The 24,094-nt window shown below is 37.9% G+C and overlaps 2 pseudogenes; both read right to left on the bottom strand.

Moving 5' to 3' along the window:
• Positions 1–1,183: 1,183 nt before the first annotated feature.
• Positions 1,184–1,830, bottom strand: LOC109434038 (large ribosomal subunit protein uL1; annotated as a pseudogene).
• Positions 1,831–20,509: 18,679 nt separating this feature from the next.
• Positions 20,510–22,337, bottom strand: LOC109434037 (mothers against decapentaplegic homolog 2; annotated as a pseudogene).
• Between the last annotated feature and the right edge of the window lie 1,757 nt (positions 22,338–24,094).

Raw genomic sequence — 24,094 nt, 5'->3', positions numbered from 1 at the left:
CTGTCCATATTTATGTAGGTTTATTTCTCAGTTCTCAATTCTATTCCACTGGTCTGTGTGTCTGTTTTTCTGCCAATACCATACTGTTTTGATTATTGTTGCCCTGTAGTACAAGCTGAACTCAGGGAGAGTGATACCTCCAGCATTGTTCTTCTTTCTTAAGATTGCTTTGGCTATTTGAGGTCTTTTGTGGTTCCATACAAATCTGATGATTTTTTTGTTTTATTTCTTTTAAAAATGCCATTGGGATTTTGATGGGGATTGCATTAAATCTGTATTTTGCTTTGGGTAATATGGCCATTTTAACTATGTTGATTTTTCCAATCCATGAACACTGAATGTTTTTCCATTTCTTTGTGTCTTCTTCAATTTCTTTTAAAAATGTCTTATAGTTTTCAGCATATAGGTCTTGCACATTCTTGGTTAAGTTTATTCCTAGGCACTTTATTCTTTTTGTTGCAATTGCAAAAGAAATTGTTTTTTATATTTTTTTCTGAGATTTTATTGTTATTATATAGGTATGCAATGGACTTTTGTAGATTGATTTTATACACAGCAACTTTACTGTATTCGTTTATTGTTTCTAATAGCTTTTTGATTGAGTCTTCAGGGTTTTCTATATATAACATCATGTCATCTGCAAAAAGTGACAATTTAACTCCTTCATTCCCTATTTGAATGCTTTTTATTCCTTTCTTTTGCCTGATTGTTCTGGCTAGGGCTTCCAATACTATGTTGAAAAGTAGAGGTGCTATGGCACAGCCCTGTCATGTTCCAGAATGTAGAGCAAAATGCTTCAATTTTTCACTGTTAATTATAATATTAGTTAAAGGTTTGTCATATACGGCCTTTATTATGTTAAGGTATTTTCCTTGTATACCCATTTTATTAAGTGTTTTAATCATAAATGGATGTTGTGTCTTGTCAAATGCTTTTTCTGCATCTATTGATATAATGATATGATTTTTGTCCTTTTTTTTCTTTATGTGATATATCACGTTGATGATTTGTGTATGTTGAACCATCCTTGTGCCCCTGGGATGAACCCCACTTGGTCATGATGTGTGTGTGTGTGTATATGTGTATATATATACACACACACATATATATATATATATATATATATATATATATATATATATGATATATATGTTTGTGACAATATGGTTTATTGAGCTCTGCCTTAGTACAGTTACTGGGGCTTTCTCATGGTGCTCTTGATATATAAAGCCAGGATGTTCTGCCAGTTCTTTTCGAGCAATGATACCAGGAAATTGACAGCCAAGTGGATGTTGTACACAAGCTCATAATCTGTCATTATCACATGGCCTAAGGCCACTGCCAGACATGGTACCTTCTTCATCTGGAACTTGATCATGTATTTCACTTTATCAACTTTGGCCACCATGTTCTCATTGTGGGTCAGTAAGGAAGGGAACTTGCCAGGCTTATTCAGGCCTGGACCCAGAATTCATGAAATCTGCTTGATCAGAGACTCTGAAGCCAAAAAGGCATCATACTTCTTGACCAGCTTTTTGACCAGTTTCTTACTCTTGTTGAGTTTCTTCAGTGCCTCCATATCCATGTGGGGGAGATCCACAGCCTTGACATCGTCACAGTGCTGCTGGTCCCCCAGAACACATTCAGAGAACTTGGGGCGGGGAGTAGATTTAAGCCTGATTGTGCCCAAGAAGTGTTTGTCCTTCTGAGGGTCATAGTTCTTCAAACTGATCTGCAGCTCCACATCTCCAAAATCTTCCAGCGCTTGTGCCGGTTTCCATGCAACACTTCCCGCACCACCTCATAGAGGGTATCGCTGGAATCTTTCATGTTGCCTCTCGCTGCAAAAACTGCGAAAGAGATGTATAATATTTTTAATGTTTTGTTGCATTGGATTTGCTAGAATTTTGTTTAGCATTTTTGCATCTGAATTCATCAGAGATATAGGTTTGTAATTTTCTTTTTTTGTGTTGTCCTTACCAGGTTTTGGTATCAGTGTAATGTTGGCCTCATAAAATGAGTTAGGGAGTACTGTCTCTTCTTCATTTTTTTGGAAGAGTTTGAGCAGGATTGGTATTAGATCCTCTTTGAAGATTTGGTAGAATTCACTAGTGAAGCCAACTGGTCCTGGACTTTTGCTTTTGGGAACGTTTTGGATGACTGATTCAATTTTGTTACTGGTGATCGGTCTGTTTAGATTTTCCAGTTCTTCATGGTTCAGCCTCGGAGGGCTATATGTTTCTAAGAACTTGTCCATTTCTTCTAGGTTATTGAATTTGGTGGCATATAATCCTTCATAGTATTCTTGGATGATCCTTTGTATATCTGTGGCTTCTGTGGTAACTCCCCTCTTTCATTTCTGATTTTGTCCATTAGTGTCTTTTCTCTTTTTATCTTAGTGAGTCTAGCCAAGGATTTGTCAATTTTGTTAATCTTTTCAAAGAACCAGCTTTTTGTCGCATGAATTTTTCTATTGTCTTTTTGTTCTCTATTTCATTTAATTCTGATCTGACTTTTATTATTTCCTTTCTTCTGCTGAATTTGTGTTTCATTTGTTCTTCTTTTTCTAGCTCTTTAAGGTGTAATGTGAGGTTATTTATTTGGTATTTTTCTTGTTTCTTGAGATAGTCCTATAATGATATAATTTTCCCTCTTAAAACTGCTTTCGCTGCATCCCAAAAATTTTGGTAGAATCTATTTGTATTCTTATTTGTTTCTATGTTTCTTATGATCTCTCTTCTTATTTCTTCTTTGACCCAGTTGTTCTTTAAAAGTATGCTGTTTAATCTCCACATATGTGTGCTTTTTCCTGCTTTCTTTTTGCAGTTGATAGCCAATTTCAAACCTTTTTTTCTTCTTCTTCTTTACTCTGTCTGTTATGTTTAAGTGTATAGTGTCTTATTTGGTGTATGAGTTGCCATTTTCTGATTCTGTCTGTTCATAATACTACCCATGGTTTTGTATTCTTTTGCTTTTTTGTTTCAGGTTGGATAGCCTCTTTCAGTATTTCTTGCAGTGCAGGTCGTGTTTTAGAAAATTCCCTCAGGTTCTCTATGTCTGGAAAGTTCTTTATTCCTCCTTCATATCTAAAGAATATCTTTGCTGGGTATATTGTTCTCAGTTCATAATTTCTCTCTTTCAATAGTTTGAATATTTGAGTCTACTCCCTTCTGGCTTGTAGAGTTTCTGCTGAAAAATCTGATGATAATCGAATGGGCTTTCCTTTGTAAGTTACCATCTTCTTTTTCCTGTCTGCCTTGAGGATTCTTTCTTTGTCGTGAATTTTTGACAGCTTCAATACAATGTGCCTTGGAGCAGGTGTGTTGGGATTGAGGTAACTAGGTTGTCTATGGGCTTCTTGGATTCGAGGGTCCAGCTTTTTCCACAAGTTTGGGATATTTCCATTGACTATTTGTTTGAATATACTCTCTGTTCTCTTCTCCCTTTCTTCTCCTAGCATGTCCATTATTCTTATATTGTTCTTTCTGATGGAGTCGGAAAGTTCTTGTAGAGTTCTTTCATTTCTTTTAACTCTCAAGTCTCTCTCTTCTTCCATCTGTGTCATCTCCAGATTTCTATCTTCTATGTCACTGATTCTTTCCTCCATCTAGTCAGCTCTGTTACCTGAGCTGGCTATTTCATTCTTCATTTCTTTTACTGAGTTCTTAATCTCCAGAAATTCTATTTGGTTCTTTTTAAAAATTTCAATCTCTTTGATAAAATGTTCTATTTGTTCTTTGATTGTGTTTTTTATTTCATTAAACTGCCTGTCTGTCTTTTCTTGCATCTTGCTGAGTTTTTTAAGAACTACAATCTTGAATTCTCTGTCGTTTAAGTCACATATTTCCATGACTTTAAGTTCATTTTCTGGAAACTTTTCATTTTCTTTCTGAGTTGTCTTGTTACCTTTATTCATGGCAATTATTGATTTATTATTACTCTTCCTAGGCATCTATAGGTGTGGGTTCTGAAACATGTTGATAGGAAAGTGTCTTTCTTTTGCTTTCCAGTAAGTGTTTGTAGAATGCTTTATTTTCTCTCCAGCCTTTTATTCTTTCTCATGTTGTAGTGTTATATTTTTCTGTTCCAGCTTCTCACACAATGGGGGGATTCCCTGGAAGGCGGACTTCTCCTCTGTAAGCAGGTCCCCTGGGTCTCAGGGCACCACATCTGTGGATAGCTTCTGAAGTTTCAAAACTCTTCCCAAACCAGAGTCAGGACCCGTGTATTTAAGCGGCTCTTTTTACCCCTGCAGGGTTCCACCCAGATAGGTGGGGGCAAAGGCAGCTGGGCTGTGAGAGGTGGCTCTGAGCAATGTCAGTGACCACCAACACAGCCAATCCTGAACCCAAGGCTCTCTCCCCTTTATGGAACTTGTTTGGCCATGAGTCTGTCGCTATGAACCACAGTTCTCAGGAGTGCAAATATTCTGTTCTTTTGGTATGACATTACTACCGTTCTGCTTCTAGCACTGAAAAAGTGTGTGTGGGCTCAGCTCTGGAAAGGTAGGGAGGGGTCGGCTAGGCTCTGTGCCTTTGTCTTCCATAATTTCATCCTTCTTCCCTTAGTCTTTGGTCTGAGGTCTCTGCTGTGAGGGTGGTGTTCAGCCACGTTATATGTTGATATCCTCAGGCAGGATTGTGGGCCATAAGGGGAGCACTAGCAGTCTGAATTCTTCCCTATCCCATGACTATGGTAGCTCAAGAACACAGGGAGCTCCCAGCTCCAGTCTGCATTTGCCCTGCAGTCCCTGTGTGGCTTGCATCTCTGCCCATCCCACTTTCTCTTCCTGCACTCGCCCAATTTGCCCACTGTTAGATGATTTCAATTATGAGTCTCTTATTCTTGCCTGTCTGCTGTGCAGGGAGTTGTTTGTGGAATTACAGCTGTTCAATTTGTTGTAAATTCCAGGGGAGACTTCAAGAGGCTCACCTCACACCTCCATTTCTATGATGTAATCAGCATTCTTATAATCAGTGTTTTAAACTCTGTCTCTGGTCAATGGGTTGACTCCATGTTATTCAATTCTATATCTGGAGGTTTCTCTTGTTCTTTTATTTGAGACATGTTTGTTGTTGTTTTTTCTCAATCTGGCTTCCACTGAATAGGGTGGCACTCAAGGGAGTCACGAGTGTGACCAGTGGTTTTTATAAAGTTAATGCAGATTTAATTCTTATGCCAGTGCCCAGCCTGTGACCACCTTGCAGCACCCTGAGAACACTGCAGCCACCCACTGCCTGAGGCTCGTAAATTCCCCAAAGCTGCACCTGAGTGGCTGTTGTGCACTCTTGGAGTCACTGTTTACCACCAAAATCTCCCCAGGCTGTTGTGGATTTTCTGGTGCTGTGAAAGACCTCTGAATCTTGTGGGGTGTGCCTGGCCACCCATATGCCCAGAGTGCCCTTGGCAATGCAGCTTTAGGTGTGTGGGGCAGGGTTCCAGGGAGCTAAGGGGTGTGGTCAGTGGTTGCTACAAAGTCACTGCAGTCTTGGTTCTTGCACTGGTGCTGGGACCATGACCACCACGCAAAAATGTCCCGAGAGCTCTACAGCCAGCTACCACCCATTTCAGATCTGCTATCACCAGTTTACACTGCAGCACAGGTCTCGGGTTACAGCTCACCAGCATACAGTTTCCCAGATGGGCACAGGCCTCCACCCACTTATAGCAGGCTTCAGTAGCCTGTGGGGTGGGGCCGGCAGCCCAGCACTCAAGGGTTTCCCAGGCAATGTAACACCAGCTCTGTGGAGGATGGGGACCCAGGGTGTCACCAAAGTAGTGCTTGCATGTAGATTCCACTAGACCAATACGATCCTAGTCTTGGCCCTTTGGAGAAGGGCTTAAGTCTGAGAAGATGGTGCCCTCCTGTAAGCCACAAATGTGTCAGGCTCCACACAAAGACAATAATGGCTCCTGTCCGTCCAGCTCCCATGCTGATGCCACATAATTCAGTCCTTCCTTGTATGTCCCTGAGCCTCCTGAGCTGTCACTTCTCCACCAGAGACCAGATGAGTTCTCACTAGTGAGCAAGTCCAAATGCTGGCTGTACAGGAAGGCATCTGGTTTTCTAACTGCCTTCCACCCCATTGGAAGAGGCAGACAGAGTCCTCGCTGATTTTCACTGTCAGATACTGTGTGAACTTCTTTTCCCAGCACAGGACCCCTGGGCTTGGGAGTTTAGTGTGGGGTTGGGGGTCCCCTCCCTCTTTAGGGGGGCCCTCTGCTACCGAGGTGTCCTGGAGTTCAGCCTCTGTCTGTACGTTTGGAGTCAACCTGTTTCATGTCTCCGCACCCCCATCACCAGTCTCTACGTGGCCCCTTCTTTTTTTTATTTTTAAGATTTTTGTTAAAATATAGCTAATATGCAATGCTATATTAGTTTAAGTTGTACATCACAGTTATTCAACACTACCCACATAGCACTATACGGAGTTATTACCACATTATTGATTATATTCCCTATGTTAAAGAAGTGATCACCTTAATCAGTCCAGCAACGATCTGACACCGTACCACACTATCACAATATTATTGATCTTCCCCCCTTTTTAAATTTTTCAGTTAGAGTTGACTGTAATTGAAAAGAACAGGAGAAACGTCCAGATATAGAATTGAATAACATGGAGTCAATCCATTGACCAGAGACAGAGTTTAAAACACTGATTATAAGAATGCTGATTACATCATAGTAATGGCGGTGTGAGGTGAGCCTCTTGAAGTCTCACCTCACACCGCAATTCAATATTATTTTATATTAATTTCAAGTGTATAACATAATGGTTAAACATTTATGTAACTCCGGAAGGGATCCCCCTGACTAGTATTTCCTGACACTATGTATAGTTATTACCATATTATTGATTATTTTCATTTTACATCCCCATGACTATCTTGTAACTACTGGTTTATATTTCTTAACCCCTTCATCTTTTACACCCTGCACCCAACACCCCTTCAATCTATCACACCAATAGATCCAGTACCCAACTGACACCATAAAAGTTATTATTGTACAATATTATTGACTATATTCTTTATGCTATACCCTACAATCCCTTGACAACTGTGTTAACAACAAATTTGTACTTCTTAATCCCTTCCCCTTTTCACCCTCCTCAACCCCCATTCTATCTGAAAACCAAAAAATGTTCTCTGTATCTATGAATTGTTTCAGTTTCATCTGTTGTTTATTTTTTCTTTAGATTCCACTTATAAGTGAAATCATGATACTTGTTTTTCACTGTCTGACTTATTACACTCAGCACAGTACCCCCTTGGTGTATCATGTTGTCACAAATGGCAAGATTTCCTTCTTTTTTTCGCTGAGAAATATTACGCTGTATATATGTAGCACTTTTTCTTTATCCATTAATTCATTCAGGGACACCAAGGTTGCCTTCATATCTTGGCTTATGTAAATAATGTTGCAATGAACATATGGATGAGCATGTCCTCTCAAACTAGCATTTTGTGTTTGTGTCAGAAGTGGGATTACTAGATCGTTCTTTGTCTCTTGTTATAGTCTTTGTTTGTTTGTTGTATTAAAGTTTATTGGGGTGACAATTGTTAGTAAAATTACATAGGTTTCAGGTGCACAATTCTGTAGTACATCTTCTATATATCACATTGTGTATTCCCCACCCAAAGTCAGTTCTCCTTCCATCACTATATATTTATAATAAAGTCTATTTTGTCTGGTATAAGTATTGCTACCCCAGGTTCTTTGTGTTTGTTTGTCTGTTTCCATTTTCATGAAACATCTTTCTCCATCCCTTTACTTTCAGTCTGTGTGTGTCCTTCTCTCTGAATGAGTCTCTTGTAGGCAGCATATGTCTTATCCATTCAGCCATCCTATTTTTTGAGTGGAGCATTTAATCCATTACATTTAAAGTAATTGTTGATAGGTATGTAGTTATTGCCATTTTATTATTTATATTATTTAGTTATTTATTTCATCTTAAAGAAGTCTCTCTAAGATTCCTTGTAATACTGGTTTGGTGGTGATGAACTCCTTTAGTTTTTCTTGTCTGGCAAGCTCTTTATCTGTCCTTTGATTCTAAATGATAAATTTACTGGGTAGTGTAATCTTGGTTGTGCTCCTTGCTTTTCATCACTTTGAATATTCTTGCCAATCCCTTCTGGTTTGCAAAATTTCTGTTGAGAAATCAGCTGACTGTCTTATGGGGACTCCCTTGTAGGTAACTAACTGCTTTTTTCTTGCTGCTTTTAACATTCTCTCTGTCTTTAACCTTTCACATTTTAATTATGATGTGTCTTAGTGTTGGCCTCTTTGGGTCCATCTTGTTTGGGACTCTCTGCACTTTCTGAGCTTGTATATCTATTTCCTTCACCAGGTTAGGGAAGTTTTCTGTCATTACTTCTTTAAATAGGTTTTCAATTCCTTGCTCTCTCCCTTCTCCTTCTGGTACCCCTAGAATGCAAAGTTGGTACACTTGATGCTGTCCCAGGGGTCCCTTAAACTCTCCTCAATTTTTTGGATTCTTTTTTCTTTTTGCTGTTCTGATTGGGTCTTTTCTGCTACCTTATCTTCTACATCACTGGTTCTATTTTCTACTTCATCTAATCTACTGCTGATTTTCTTAATGTATTCTTCATTTTCCTTATTGCATTCTTTATTTCTGACTGGTTATTTTTCATGTTTTCTATCTCCATTTTGATGTTTTCTATCTCTTTGTTGAAGTTCTCCCTGACATCATTGAGCATATTTATAACCAGTGCTTGGAACTCTGTGTTTGGTAGACTGTTCATCTCCATTTTGTTTAGTTCTTTTTCTGGAACTTTGTTCTGTTCTTTTATGTGGGACATGTTTCTTTGTCTCACCATTTTGGCTGCCTCCCTGTGTTTGTTTTTGTATATTAGGTAGAACTGCTATGCCTTGTGGTCTTACTAGAGTGACCTTATGTAGTACGTGTGCTGTGGGGCTCACTGGTGCAGTCTTCCTGGTCACTTGAACCTAACACTCTAGGTGTGTCCCTTGTGTGGGTTGTGTGTGCCCTCATCTTGAGGTTGAGCCTAAGTTGCTATTTGCACATCAGTGGGAGGGATTGACCCTCAGGCTCATTGGTTGTGAGGACTGGCTGTGAGTACAGTGGAGGAGTTGTGGTGCAGGAGCTGGCTCTACAGAGCAGGATCTGTCTCAGCAGGGCTCTGGTGCCTACTCAGTCTGCCACTTGTGTGTGTCATTCTTGGAGGCAACTGGGTGATGCTCCAACTCATTTTGAAGCTGGCAACTGGGTGCACCAGCTGCAAGATCACCTTGGAGGGGACCTGCTGCAGATCAAGTTCAACTGCAGCCCCTACCCCATCGTTGGCCACCCAGAAGGAGCCACAAGAAATCCAGAGATGGCCCCTACCCATCGCATGCTTGGAAGTGCTTTGGAAGCCAAACTGCAAACCAAGGGCATCTGCTGCTGTGCTGAGCTTAGGGCCGCTCAGCCAGAGGTACAGGACATGCTCAAGCCAGATGCTGCTTGTTTGGGTTTTGTGAACCTTTGAGAGACCTTAGGAAACTCTGCAGCATTAGGTAAGGCAGGTGTTTGTATTAAAAAGCCACTGGAAGTGGCTTGTATGTGCCTGAAAGTTGAGTGTGGTGACATCTGGAATCACCAGGGTGTGGCAAACAAACAGCATTAGCCAGCTTGATCGAGACTCAGATACGGTGGCTGCCTGTATCTGCATGCCAGGAAGGGGGAGGTTTCAACAAAGAAACCATGGCCTCAGCCACCTCCTCAGTTCAGGATAAAGCTGCCCCTCCATCCCCCCTCTCAAGCCAGACAACTCTGTTCCCCACCATATGTTCCCACCACCTTTCCAGCTTCTGCCCCAGGTATGAAGCTCAGAGCCAGTGGTGCTGTCGGTAACTAAGTCCTTGCACAGTCCCTTTAAGAGAAGCACCTGGGACTTCAGCTGCCCTCCATCTCCCTCAATCACAATCTCCACAGTTTTCCACAACCAGAAATTATGGGGACTTCTATCCCTGGCACCGTAACCCTGGGCTGGGGTTCTCGATTTTTAATGGTCACATGCAGGTATGGGACCACCCCATTCTACATCTCTGCCCCTCCTACAGTCTTGAGGTGACTTCTGGATGTCCTTAGGTGTAGGACTTCAGTATAGCAAGATTTTAGGCGATTCTCAATGACGATTGTTTTGTAGTTTAGTTGTAATTTTGATGTGGTCATGAAAGAAGGTAAGCACAGCAATTACCTACTTGGCCATCTTGATCAGAATCCCTCGATGAGGCCTCTTCTTTATATTCTTAGTTATAGAGGTTCTGTTCAGCTAATGTTCAGATGATTCTTGAGGTTGATTGTTTGATAATTTGTTTGTAATTTTGGTGTGGTCCTGGGATTCTAGTAGGCATAGCATTTACCTAATCCATCATCTTGGACCTCTCTATTTTTCAAATTTTTATAAACATTTGTTTGCTCAGAAAGATTGAGATAGTCATATTAAAGTTATTTAGCTAGTACCCTTTCTCAAATATTCATAATAATTATCAATCTCTTTCCCTGTTAAAATATTGAAAATACTAATTACTTTTATACATAAATTTAATGACTCACAATCATCATTAATTAGTACAACACTTTGCTCTTGTAATAATAAATACACATTTATACTTTATCTGACTAATAGAATTTCAAAATCTGGAGACTTTTAGTTGCACCTGAAATCTTGCCTATATTTGGAAATAAATTTGCAAATATTAAAAATAAACCTAAAAATGTCTTATTTTGTTACTGGCATTGTTGTTGTTTCCAATTACATATGTGTTCCCTATGCAATCACATGATTATTGATCAAACACTGATAGGGTTGCAAAATAGAGTGGAGAATTAGGCAAATTAGGGTACTTAGACTTTCAAAGATTGAGATTGGCAGAGCTGAATAGCAGAGTAGAGTACAATATTGTTGCCAAAGCTAAACTTTGTTGCATTCATATGCTTTATGCCACCACTTCCTGTTAAACCCAAGTAAACTAAAACTTCCTAAGTGAGAACTATCAGACCAGAAACTCAAATCTTGTTTGGGAATGAAATGTTATTTTTAGAATATTTTAAAATCATGATCTGAAAAATTTTACAGATTTGTTAGGGTGTCTTTCATTAAAAAAACAAATACTATTTAAATGTTCTGTATGGAACAATTTCTATGGATGAGTTCCTTCATTCCCCAAGAGCTCATTCTCTGAAGCTTTCAAGCACAATGTGCCTGCCTCATAGACCTAATGTAGCCTGTCTGAATGCCCTAAACACCTCAGTGTGGAGCTCATCAATTCTGTGATTGAGACAGATGCTTACATTGGGATTAGGTAACAGCTTCAGAAGAACGCTTATTCCTGGAAGAGCACTGGCATCTCTCTGGGAGACTAACTTGATACGTGTGCCAGTGAATAGTATGTATTTTTGATAATTTTTTTCATTTAGTTCAAAATATTTTTAAATTCCTCTTGACACTTCTTCTTTGACAATGTGTTATTTAGACATTTTTGTAGTTAAATTTCTAAGCATTTTAGAATTTTCCAGCTATCTTTATATTATTGATTTCTATTTTAATTCCATTGTGGTCTGTGAACATATTTTGTATGATTTCTATTTTTAAATTTATTACAATGTAATTTATGACACAGCATGTGGTCAATATTAGTGAAAGTACTATGTGAGCTTGAGAAGAATGTGTATTCTGCTGTTATTGGATGGAGTATTCTATAAATGTCAAGTTGATAAATAGTGCATTTCAGATTAACCATATCCTGGTTTTCTGATTACTTCATCTATCAATTACTGAAAGAGGGATATTGAAGTCATCAACTATAATAATGGTTTGTCTATTTCTCCTTGAAGTTCTATTAAGTTTCTTCTTCTTCTTTTTGATGCTCTGTTGTTAGGTTCATACACAATTAGGATTGTTACGTTTTCTTGGAGAATTTACCCTGTTATCATTCTGTAATGCCCTCTTTATCTCTGATAACTTTTCTTGTTCTGAAGGCACTTTTGTCTGAAATTAATATAGTTTCTTCAGTTTTCTTTTTGCTGTTAGCATGGTATATCTTTCTCCATATTTTGAGCTTATCTGAATCTTTATATTTAAAGAGGGTTTCTGGTAGACAACTTATAATTGGGTGGTCTAGTTTTTCAATCTACTCTGACAGTCTTTGTTGTGTTTGTTTTAAATTAAAGTTTATTGGGGTGACAATTGTTAGTAAAGTTACATAGATTTTTAATTGGTGTATTCCGACCATTCATATTTACTGATTATTGATGTAATTAGATTTTTATCTACCATGTTTGAAACTGTCTTCTATTCATTACACTTGTTTTTTCTTTCATTTCTTTCTTCCCATCTTTTCCTGCCTTCTCTGGTTTTAATTGAGCATTTTATATGATTCCATTTTCTCTCCTCTTTTCGAGTACAAATTATAGTTCATTTAAAAAATTTTAGTAGTTTCCCTAAAGTTTGCAGTATACATTTATTTACAACTAATCTAAAGTGTTAGTCACCTTCAAATAACACTGTCATTTGACATGTGATGCAGCTACTTTATAATAACAGAGTTTTCCCATTATTCTCATCTCTCACAACATTGCTGTCCTTCATTTCATATATCCGTATGCTATAATCACCCAATACATTGTTACTATTATTAGTTTAAATAGTTCTCTTATAGATAAATTAAGAAGAAGAAGAATAGTGTAAATGTTTAACTATTACATTGTTTTGTACACCTGAAACTAATTTAAAAAATAATAAAATATTTTATTTTACTTTTTTTTTATTCCTTCTCTGATGTTCTTCCTTTTTTTATGTAGATCTAAATTTCTGACCTATATAATTTTCCTTCTTTATGAAGAAATTTTTAGGTATTTCTTTCTGGACAGGTGTGCTGGGAATGAATTCCCTTAATTTTTGTTTTACTGAAAAAATATCTTTATTTCTCAATCAATTTTGAATGATAATTTTTTTCTGGATATAGAATTCTATATTTTTTCCTTTTAACACTTCAAATATTTCACCCACTCTCTGCTTGCATGCATTGTTTCTGATGAGAAGCTTTCTGTAATTCTTATCTGTTGCCTTACAGCTGCCAAACCGTTTGTTCCCCGTGCTCTTCCCAGGATTTCACAAGGGAGTGCTTCAGCAAACTGAGGCTCGATGGAATAATATCGATAAAGCTCCCTTAAGGGGGTGTCTCAGCAAACTGGGACCTGATGGAATAATATCGCACCCCCCCTTTAATGGATCCCCTAGAGTTATGCGTGTGCGTGAAGGCACAGTATGTGTTGGAGCACAATGGGGACTTTCAGAAAGACAGCCAGCAGGCACATAATTCACAGATCTTAAGATTACTTCCTCATTTGTTAACCAATAAAAGCTATGCGTTGGCCTGATTCGGGGCTCAGTCCTTGAGGCTTGAGTCCCTTGGCCCCGCTTGCACTCTGTTCTTGGCTACTGTCTTTCTTAACCCTGTTGCCCTTTTCGCTTCCCACAGCTCTTGTCGTGCAGGACGTGACACTGATCCTTGTTTCTCTCTGTATAAGGTTCCTTCCCACCTTCCTTCAAGTCTTTGTCATTGGTTTTCTGTAGTTTAAATACAAGGTACCTAGGTGTAGATTTTTTGGTATTTGTCTTGGTGTTCTCTGAGTTTCCTGGGTCTGTGGTTCTGTATCTGACAATAATTTTAGAAAATTCTCTGTCATTACTACTTCAAATAATAATTCTTCTCCTTTGTCTTTCTTATTCTGGTATTCCAATTATGTGTATGTTATATCTTTTGAAATTTCCCCACAGTTCTATGATCATTTGTTCTGATTTATTTTATTTTATTCAGTTTGGGAACTCTCTGTGGTATATCTTTAACCTTTCTGATTCTTTCCTTGGCTATGTTGAATATATTGATGAGCCCATCAAAAGCTTTCTTCATTTCTGTTACAGTGCTTTTGACTTGTTGCTTTTCCTTTTGATTATTTGTAATAGTTTCCATTTCTCTGCTTACATTAGCCGTCTGTTCTTGAGTGTTGTCTACTTTTTCCGTTACAGTCCTTAACATATCAATCAGAGTTAACGTAGTTTCCTATCTAAATCGTTTCAAAATCTGTCATAGCTGAGTCTGGTTCTAACACTTCCTTTTTGTCTTCAGGCTGTGTTTGGTTTTTCTTTTTATCTTTTAGCATGCTGTAAAATATTTTATTAAAAACTGTACATGATGTATTGGCTAATGGTAACTGAGGTAAAAGCCTTAGTGTAAGGTTTTATGATAATCTACCTAAGAGTTGGATTATGTTTAATGTTTGCTATAGCGGTAGGTGTCAGAGGCTTCAAATTCATTTAACATCTTTGTTTTTGTCTCTCTTTTTGCCTTCAGGCTCCTTAAACAGAGTGTGCACCTTGCAACTCTTAGCTGTAATCCAATGTTATTATACTGGAGCTCTATTGATGTGGTTGTAAGGTTTCTTGGAGAGGAAGCGCTCCATAATCGCGTGATTGAGTCTCAGTGTTTAAGAGACCGATTTCCCTGGGCTGTGACCTTCACAAGTGTTACTTAGATTTTTTCCCCTCCCATGAGGTTTTGGTAAAAATCATTCCCCCTGGAAGATTAATTATTTGCTATGGAGAACTCTATGGTCATATCTTACAATATTACTTTTCCCCTTTCTGCTACCGCAGCCATGAGCAAATCTTTCTTAGCTTTTCACCATAACAAACTGGTGGGCTTCCTAAAAGTAGATACATGTAAGTGTGGGGCCTCCCTATGACTGAAGGCTCCAAGAGGTTATCACTCTCATGCTAGTCCATACTCTGCCTCCATCAAAATTACCACTTAAATTTTCCTACCCATTTGTAGCCACAGCAGCTTCTGGTCTAAGTAAGCAGATTCTCTGTATTCACTGTTTCTCCAGATTTAGAGGCAGTGGCTCATTAACTGATCTCAAATTTTTGATGGGCCTAAGAAATTTTGTTTATTTTCAGTTTGTTCAGCATTTTTCTTGTTTTAAGAGCAAGAGTAATACCTTCCAAGCTTTTTCCATGTTGGAGCTGAAATCAAAATTCTGGGCATGTATTTTTGCAGCAATGGAAAATCTAAATCACAAGGGAATTTCTTTGCTCATATAACTAGGGATTTCTTTTTCTTTTCTTTCTTTCTTTTTATTTTGGCATGGCTTAGATGGGATTTTTATTTTATATTTTATTTATTTTTTTAATAAAAATTTATTGGGGTGACAATTATTAGTAAAGTCACATAGATTTCAGGTACACAATTCTGTAATACATCATCTATGTGTCACATTGTTCACCACCCAGAGTCAGTTCTTTTTCCATTACCATATGTTTGATCCCCTTTACCCTCATCTACCACCCTCCTCCCCCTTACCCTCTGGTAACCACTAAACTATTGTCTGTGTCTATGAGTTTTTGTTCCTTCATTTGTTTGTCTTGTTCCAGTATTGTTTTCAGTTTTATAAACCACATATCAGTGAAATCATATGATTTTCATCTTTTTCTGTCCTTTAGCATATAATCCATTGCAAATGGGACTATTTTATCTTTTCTTGTGGCAGAATAGTATTCCATTGTGTGCGTATGCCACATCTTCTTTATTCATTCATCTATCGAAGGACACTTTGGTTGTTTCCATGTCTTGGCCACTGTAAATAAAACAGCATTGAACATCGGAGCACATATATATTTACGGGTAAATGTTTTCAGATTTTTGGGGTAGATACCCAGGAGAGGGATTGCTGGGTCATGTGGCAATTCTATTCTTAATGTTTCTGAGGAATCTCCACACTGCTTTCCATAGTGGCTGCACCAATCTGCATTCCCACCAACAGTGTATGAGGGTTCCTTTTTCTCCACAGCCTCTCCAACACTTGTTACTATTTGTCTTGTTGATGTTAGCCATTCTGACTGGGGTGAGGTGATATCTCATTGTGGTTTTTATTTGCATTTCTCTGATGATTAGTGATGTTGAACATTTTATCATATATCTATTGACCATTTGTATCACTTCTTTGGAGAAATGTCTATTCAGGTCCTCTGCCCATTTTTTAATTGAATTGTTTGGTTTTTTATTGTTGTTGAGTTGTATGAGTTTCTTATACATTTTGGATATTACCCCCTTATTAGAGGCATTGTTTATAAAAATCTTCCATTCGGTTTGTTGTGTCTTTATTTTGTCTATGGTTTCTTTTGCTTTGCAGAAGCTTTTTAATTTGATATAGTCCCATTGATTTGTTTTAGCTTTTCCTTCCCTTGCCTTTGAGATCAAATTCATAAAATGCTCTTTGAACTCAAGGTCCATAAGTTTAGTGCCTATGTTTTTTTCTATGCAGTTTATTGTTTAAGGTCTTAGGTTTAGGTCTTTGATCCATTTTGAGTTAATTTTGATACACAGTGATAGCTAGAAGTCTAGTTTCATTCTTTTGCACATGGCTTTCCAATTTTCCCAGCACCACTTATTGAAGAGGCTGTCTTTTCTCCATTATATGCTTTTGGCTTCTTTGTCATAAATTATCTGTCCATATTTATGTGGGTTTATTTCTGGGTTCTCAATTCTATTCCATTGGTCTGTGTGTCTGTTTTTCGCCAATACCATACTGTTTTGATTATTGTTGTCCTGTAGTACAAGCTGAAGTCAGGGAGTGTGATACCTCTAGCATTGTTCTTTTTTCTTAGGATTGCTTTGGCTATTCAGGGTCTTTTGTGGTTCCATACAAATCTGATTTTTTTGTTCTATTTCTTTTTCAAAATGCCATTGGGATTTTGATGGGATTGCATTAAATCTGTATATTGCTTTGGGTAATGTGGTCATTTTAACTATGTTGATTCTTCCAATCCATGAGCATGGAATGCCTTTCCATTTCTTTGTGACTTCTTCAATGTCTTTTAAAAATGTCTTATAGTTTTCAGTGTATAGGTTTTTCACATCCTTGGTTAAGTTTATTCCTAGGTATTTTATTCTTTTTGTTGTAATTGCAAAAGGTATTATGTGTGTGTGTTTCTTTTTATTTCTTTTTCTGAGATTTCATTGTTAGTATATAGGAATGCAATGAACTTTTGTACATAACTATGGGTTTCAAAGGTAATTCAAGCCTTATGTTTGGTTTGATCCCATGGCTCAACAGCACAAATAAGAACACAGATTTCTTTCATTTCTGTGTTCTGCCTCCTTAGCATCATCTACAACCTATGCATAAGGTAGCTGTCAAACATTTCCAGGGCTATATGTTCCCCAGAGAGAAAGAACAACTCTTTAACACTGGAAAAAAAATTAGGCTTCCATCTTGACTGAATGATCTCAGGTCATATATTCATAATTAGTTAGCTATTACCACAAAAAGCTGTGTAACAACCACATTATCTTGGTACCATTTAATAGTAAGTGTTATTGATATGCCCAAAGTTTGTCTAGAGGAAAATCTGCTTTGTTCCTGGTCTCACTCACATGTCTTCAGGTTGGCTGGAGGTGGGTTGATTTAAGCTAAGGAGGACTAGGTGGCTCTATTTCAAATGAGGAAGACTCTCCTCTGTCTGTCTCTCATTCTCTTTGGATCTGAGACTAACTGACTCGTTGCCATAGAAATGACAGGGGTGCAAGAGAAGAACACAGAAAGCTTCTTAAACCTATGCTTGAAACTTTCCCAGTATTAGTTCTGCCCACATGCTACTGGTCAAAGGAAGCTACATAGACAAAACTAAAATCAAGGGGCAGGAAAGTACACTGTGCCCACAATGAAGCTATGATGACGGCATTAGTATAGGTGAAGATAAGAGTCAAACACTCAATCTATTGCCCTCACTGACAAGGACCAGTAAAAAAATCATGCCATGGAGCTGTTGATTGATTTGCACTGTGTTACTTTGTTACAGCTGCCATAACAAAGCACTGAAGACTGGGTAACTTAAACAACAGAAATTTATTTTTTTACCTTGGCCTGTAGATGGCCATCTTCTCCTCCTTGTGTCTTCACATGGTCTTCGCTTTATGTCCATCTGTGTCCTAATTTTCTCTTCTTATAAGGATTCCAGTCATACTGGATTAAGGCCCACCCTAGGAAAAGTAACCATTACATCGAAGAGACTGAGGGAGTGGTATTGTGGTTAATCACACCTCAGATCACAAACTATACTACCCAAGAACATGGTTGACTCAGACTTTATCACAAGATGTGAAAGCAGTATACTTCTTCCATACCAGGGGCATGCAGAGAGCTGTGTTCTGCCATGATAGGAAGCTCCCAGAAGTACAAATTGTTTTGCCATGCATTTATGTGAGAAGAAGAAAAAGGACTACTTTGACTATTTTATTAAAATCAAAGAGAGTGGGGAATAATTCACCAAGGAATCTGGTGACCTCTCAGCCATTTTCTTGGACAGGCCTCCCTTCAGGCATGAAGGGATTTTTTTTTTCCAGATTACAGCCTCCCATTGGCATCTCTAAAATAATACAAAGTTTTCAGGTGAGTAATTGATGTTGTTTTTTTTTGCACACCTGAGTCATTTTTTCCTAGTGAGTGAGTGGCAGTAATGCAATATTAAATACAATCATGGGTGTACATAAGTTAGGCTCACGTTAAAAGGTCATGAAAAGTCATGGATATGACCACTTGTGACTGTGTAGAGCAATATTCATGCACTAGTTTGTACTAGGAACCACCACGAGCTAGTGTGGAAAGAGCCAGTGTTGGTGGACTCTCAGTATTAATTTGGTATAGCTGCCATAACAAAGTACCATAAACCAACAGAAATTTATTGTGTCCAAAATCAAGGTATTGACAGGGTACTTCCTTAGGATGTGAAGAAGATTCTGTCCTTTGCCTCTTCCCTAGCTTCTGATGGTTTGCTCACAATCTTTGGTGTTCCTTGGTTTGTATCACCAAATCTCTGCTCCATGTCCACATGGCATTCCCCAGGTATGTATCTCTGTGTCCAAATTTCTCTTTTTTATAAGAACATGAGTCATAACGGATCAGAGTTTACCCTAATGACCTCATATTAATTGAACTAATTACATCTGCAACTATGTTATTGCCAAATAAGGTCACATTCTGAGTTACTGAAGGTTAGGATCTCAGCATATGAATTTTGGGGAAACACAATTGAGCCAATAGCAATAAGCAAGGTACCAATTAAACACATAGACCCTATTTCTTATAACAAAATCCAATATAGATTGTAGCATCGAATTAAAGTGATATGTAGTAAAATCATCATCAGGAGGAACCAGAATGATGCTATATGTGTCCTTTAGTTATGGTTTAATCCAGGAATAAAAATTTCAAACAACTGAAGAATAAACATCTTTTCAGCAGTCTTCACTGAATATTGCTTTTCTAAATTGAACTACTAATAATTTTGGGATTATACACTATGGCCAGAGCCTGGACAGCAGCTTTCTTATATTTCCTGTTGAATACAGTCCCATGTATCTGTCTTAATAGCAAAGTAGAGAGGTCACACACCTGCGGTGAAGGGCAGCCCACTTAGTCTCAGACGTAAGCTGATGGAGTATATAGAAAGCTCTTTGGGTGATAAATAATGGGAACTAGGTTGAGATGCTTAAACAAATAAATGTGAGAATGTTTATAAAAACTCATGGATGGTTCCCAAATCTCTATGGCAAGAATACTGCAGTCCCAGGAACAGGGGTTTGACATTTTACAGGGCACTCAAGACGTCATCACTTTCTATTTCTTACTTGTGTTCCTCTCTGCTCTACTTCATCCTTCTTTATATTTTTCTCTTTGTCTTCCTCCTTATCCTCATGTTTTTCTTTCTCTTCTCTTTCTTCTTCCACTCCTCCTTTCTATTCTCCTCCTCTTGTATTCTTTCTCTTTTTTTGCTCTTTATCCTCTATTATCTGTCTCTAAACTGCCTTTTTCTGGATTCCTATACAAATGTAGATTAAAAAAAAAACTTCCAGGTATGTTAAAATTAAAAATGCTGAGGAAAATATTAAAGCTTATTTTATTTTCTTGCCCCAAGAGTTTATTTTTGGTAAAAGGCAGAAAAGTTACTTTTTTTCACAAGGGACATCTGCTTCTAAATGGTAATTTGAAAATCTTGATATATTTTATATATTTAAAAAGACACACAAAAATAATGGAGAAGTTGGAATAACAGATTAGATACCATAATTTTATAAAGGCTTGCCTAAATCAAGAACCAGCACACCCATACTTAATTTAGGCAAACTAAAAACATATGAACAGCAAAATACTGTGATACTTGATTATGATACATTACCTGTACAGATAACTACTACTGTTCAGACACTTAGTTTTATACCCAACAAGACATCAGTAAATCTTTAAAATCTTCTCTTCCTCCTTTATGGGAGTATATTTTTAGACACTAATTTTCCCAGCTAATATTCAAATATAGGAAACCAATTCTACAAGGTGCTTTAATTGGTGAGACCTTAAGTGCTATTTTTCTAGCTTGAATTTTTGGATAGTAAACAGTCCATGGGTACCACACACAAATATTATGACAGAAGAGTTGTTACATAAATCTTTTGATGTGACTTGATTGGTGATGAAGCTTTGCAATGCACTGAAGGGGATCCCATCTGAGTTAATACTTTGTCCAACCACTGTAGAGGTCCATTCAGATGAAGTCCAATATAGCAAGGAGTGCTCGTTACCATCTGCTTTCAATATTCTGCTCCTTACCCTTTCACAAAACTCATTCTTATGGTTCATATTCTAGTTAGCTAATAAATGACTTCAATGACGCCATATGGGTCCTCAATTTCCTTTAGTTATGGTTTAATCCAGGAGTAAAAACTTTGAACAACTGAAGAGTAGATGTCCTTTCAGCTGTCTTTGCTGATATTGATTTTATAAATTGAACTACTGATAATTTTGAGATTATACACTGTAGCCAGGGCCTGGAAAGCAGGTTAAACAAAACCCTGATTAACAGACTGAGCCAGAAGAGCAGCAAATTCCTGGTTGTTGAAGATCTTCAGATTACATCCTGGTAGAATTTTACACACTATTGCAGCATGTCAGCCATATTCCTGATTACAGTTGGGGCTCTGCTCAAAGATTGCACTATCACTTAGGCACTGAGCAAAAACTTCCCCACCTATGTAATACAAGCACACTCCTCTTCCTATCTGTCCTCTTGTCACTTCTACTGTAGCATTTTGTTTGGTACTGATAGTAAACTTAAGCAGAACTTCTCTGAATTTGATGTATCAGTGAAGCCGTCTACAGTGAGTGAGGGCTGTGATGCATGGAAGGTCTCTCTCCATCCCTATGGTTTGATTCATAATATGCTACTGAACAACAAAATGCGGCTTCTGAGTATGATTAAACTAAATCTAAACTATGATTAACAGGGGAAAAAATAGTAGGACATACTTCTGCTGGAAATCCTCTATCCATACTTTCGTTCTATTGTTGATCACTTGTTTTTCCATCTTCATTGATATACAATCAGAAACTTAAGATCACGAACTCACCCTAGAAAAAGTGCTACATACCTCATTGCTGAATATCACTATGGTCACCTTTGAAGTACTCCCCTTGGGAAGCTATGCACAGACATCAGCAACTACTCCACCCTTCAAAGCAATTTTGGAACTCTTTTTTTGGGATGGCCATCAGAGCTGTCATCATATTATCCTTGCTGTCCTGAATGTCATCAAAAGGTCATCCTCTCAATATTTCCTTTATCTTTGGGTAAAGAAAGAAGTCATTGGGGGGCCAGATCAGGTGAGTAGGGAGAGTATTTCAATATAGTTATTTGTTAACTGGCTAAAAACTCCCTCACAGAAAGTGCCATGTGAGCTGGTGCATGGTCATGATGCAAGAGCCATGAATTGTTGGCGAAAAGTTCAGGTCATTTAACGTTTCATGAAGCCTTTTCAGTACTTCCAAATCATAAAGTTGGTTAATTGTTTGTCCAGTTGATACAAATTCATAATGAGTAATCCTTCTCATATCAAAAAAAGTTAAAATCATTGCAATAAGTTGTTGAGTTTAATTTTCAGACCTTGTATATAACTTGAGGCAATCCTTTTCAATGAGATACCCAGACATGACTATTGAAGGACTTGGTTTGTTCAGAGAAGTTGTAAAGGTCTGTAGTATCCACTAATCTATCATATTTAGTGTACTCAGTTCCCAAATTTCAGAGCAAGTGGTTGGTATGGGGACAATTAGTATTATGATTTTGTGTGGTGAGGGCTTTCTCAAGCTCTTCTAATTGCCCTGTTTTCTTTAGCTTCTTCACCAAACTTCTAACTGCTTTTTCACACCATGTTTCTTCTTGTCCATTTGGTTCTTCTCCACCTGCTCCGCCATATCCATCACCAGCTGATTTCTTCCATCACAGTAGTCTCTTCACAACTGGTGGAGTAAATGGCAAGATGGATGATATATTCTTACCAAAGGCAGCAATCACATTAAGAGAATATCTTGATGATGTCATAAAATGGAGGTGTGAGGTGAGCCTCTTGAAATCTGCCCTGGAATTTCCAAAAAAATGGACAACTATAACTCCACAAAGGACAGGCAAGAAAAAGAGGCACACTACTAAAATCATCTAAAGGTGGGCAAATTGTGCGAGCAGGGGAGGAAGGAAGGGAGAATTGAATCAGGGCCACAGGGGCACAGGACACAGACCTAGCTCAGTGCTCCAACCTCACTGCATTTCAGAACTACCGCAGAGGAGAAGCCCGCCTTCCAGGGAATCTCCCTATTGTGTGAGAAGCTGGAATAGTGCAGAGAAAACATAACACTATGGTGTGAGAAAGAAAAAAAGGCTGCAGTCAGAGAGAAAATAAAACATTCTACCAATATGTAGTGGAAAACAAAAGAAAGACCTCTTCCTATCAACTTGTTGCAGAACCCACTCCTGTAGATGCCTAGGAAGAGAAATAATATATCATTAACTGCCATGAGTAATCAAAGCAACAAGACAGCTCAGAAAGAAAGTGAAAATTCTTCAGAAAAGGAACTTAAAGATATGGAAATATGTGACTTAAATGACAGAGAATTCAAGATTGCAGTTCTGAAAGAACTCAATGAGATGCAAGAAAACAAAGAAAGGCAGTTTAATGTCTCAGAAACACAATCAAAGAACAACATGAGCATTTTATGAAAGAGATTGAAATTTTAAAAAAGAACCAAATATAATTTCTGGAGATGAAGAACTCAATAGAAGAAATTAAGAATTAAATAACCAGCTTAGGTAGTAGAGTTGACCAGATGGAGGAAAGAATCAGTGACATCGAAGATAGAAACCTGGAAGTGACACAGATGGAAGAAGAAAGAGACTTGACTTAAAAGAAATGAAAGAACTCTACGAGAACTTGTGACTCCATCAGAAAGAGCAATACAAAATAATGGGCATACCAGCAGGAGAAGAAAGAGAGAATGGAACAGAGAGTATATTCAAGCAAGTAGTCAATGATAACTTCCCAAACTTGTGGGAAAAAAATGTCATCTTCAATCGAGGAAGCAAATAGAACACCTAACAACCCCAACAGGTCTTCTCCAAGGCACATTGTATTGAAGATGTCAAAAATCAATGACAAAGAAAGAATCCTCAGGGCAGCCAGGGAAAAGTAGATGTTAACCTAAAGGAAAGCCAATTAGAATATCATTACATTTTCAGCAGAAATTCTACAAGCAAGGAGGGAGTAGAACCAAATATTCAAACTATTGAAGGGAGAAATTATGAGCCAAGAATAATATACCCAGAAAAGATATCCTTTAGATGTGAAGAACGAATAAAGACCTTTCCAGAAATACAGAAGCTGTGGGAATTTTCTAATACTCAACCTATACTACAAGAAACACTAAAGGAGGCTATTCAACCACCATCAACAGGGAAAATTTGTGGTAACCAAAACACAAAAAGAGGGAGAGTAAAGGCATGAACAGGAATAGAGGAATGGAGAAAGTAAGCATGCTGAAGAAAATGGAATACTCTAAATATCAAATTTTCTTTTACATAAACTTAATGGTAACCACTCAAAAAAATCCAGAACTGAAATATATACTGTAATAAAAGAACAAACAGAGAGAAAAATCACATAATACCACCACACAGAAAT

Source organism: Rhinolophus sinicus, linkage group LG13 (assembly GCF_036562045.2).
Source record: "Rhinolophus sinicus isolate RSC01 linkage group LG13, ASM3656204v1, whole genome shotgun sequence".
Classification (NCBI taxonomy): domain Eukaryota; kingdom Metazoa; phylum Chordata; class Mammalia; order Chiroptera; family Rhinolophidae; genus Rhinolophus; species Rhinolophus sinicus.
This window is presented reverse-complemented; position numbering and strand designations above follow the sequence as displayed.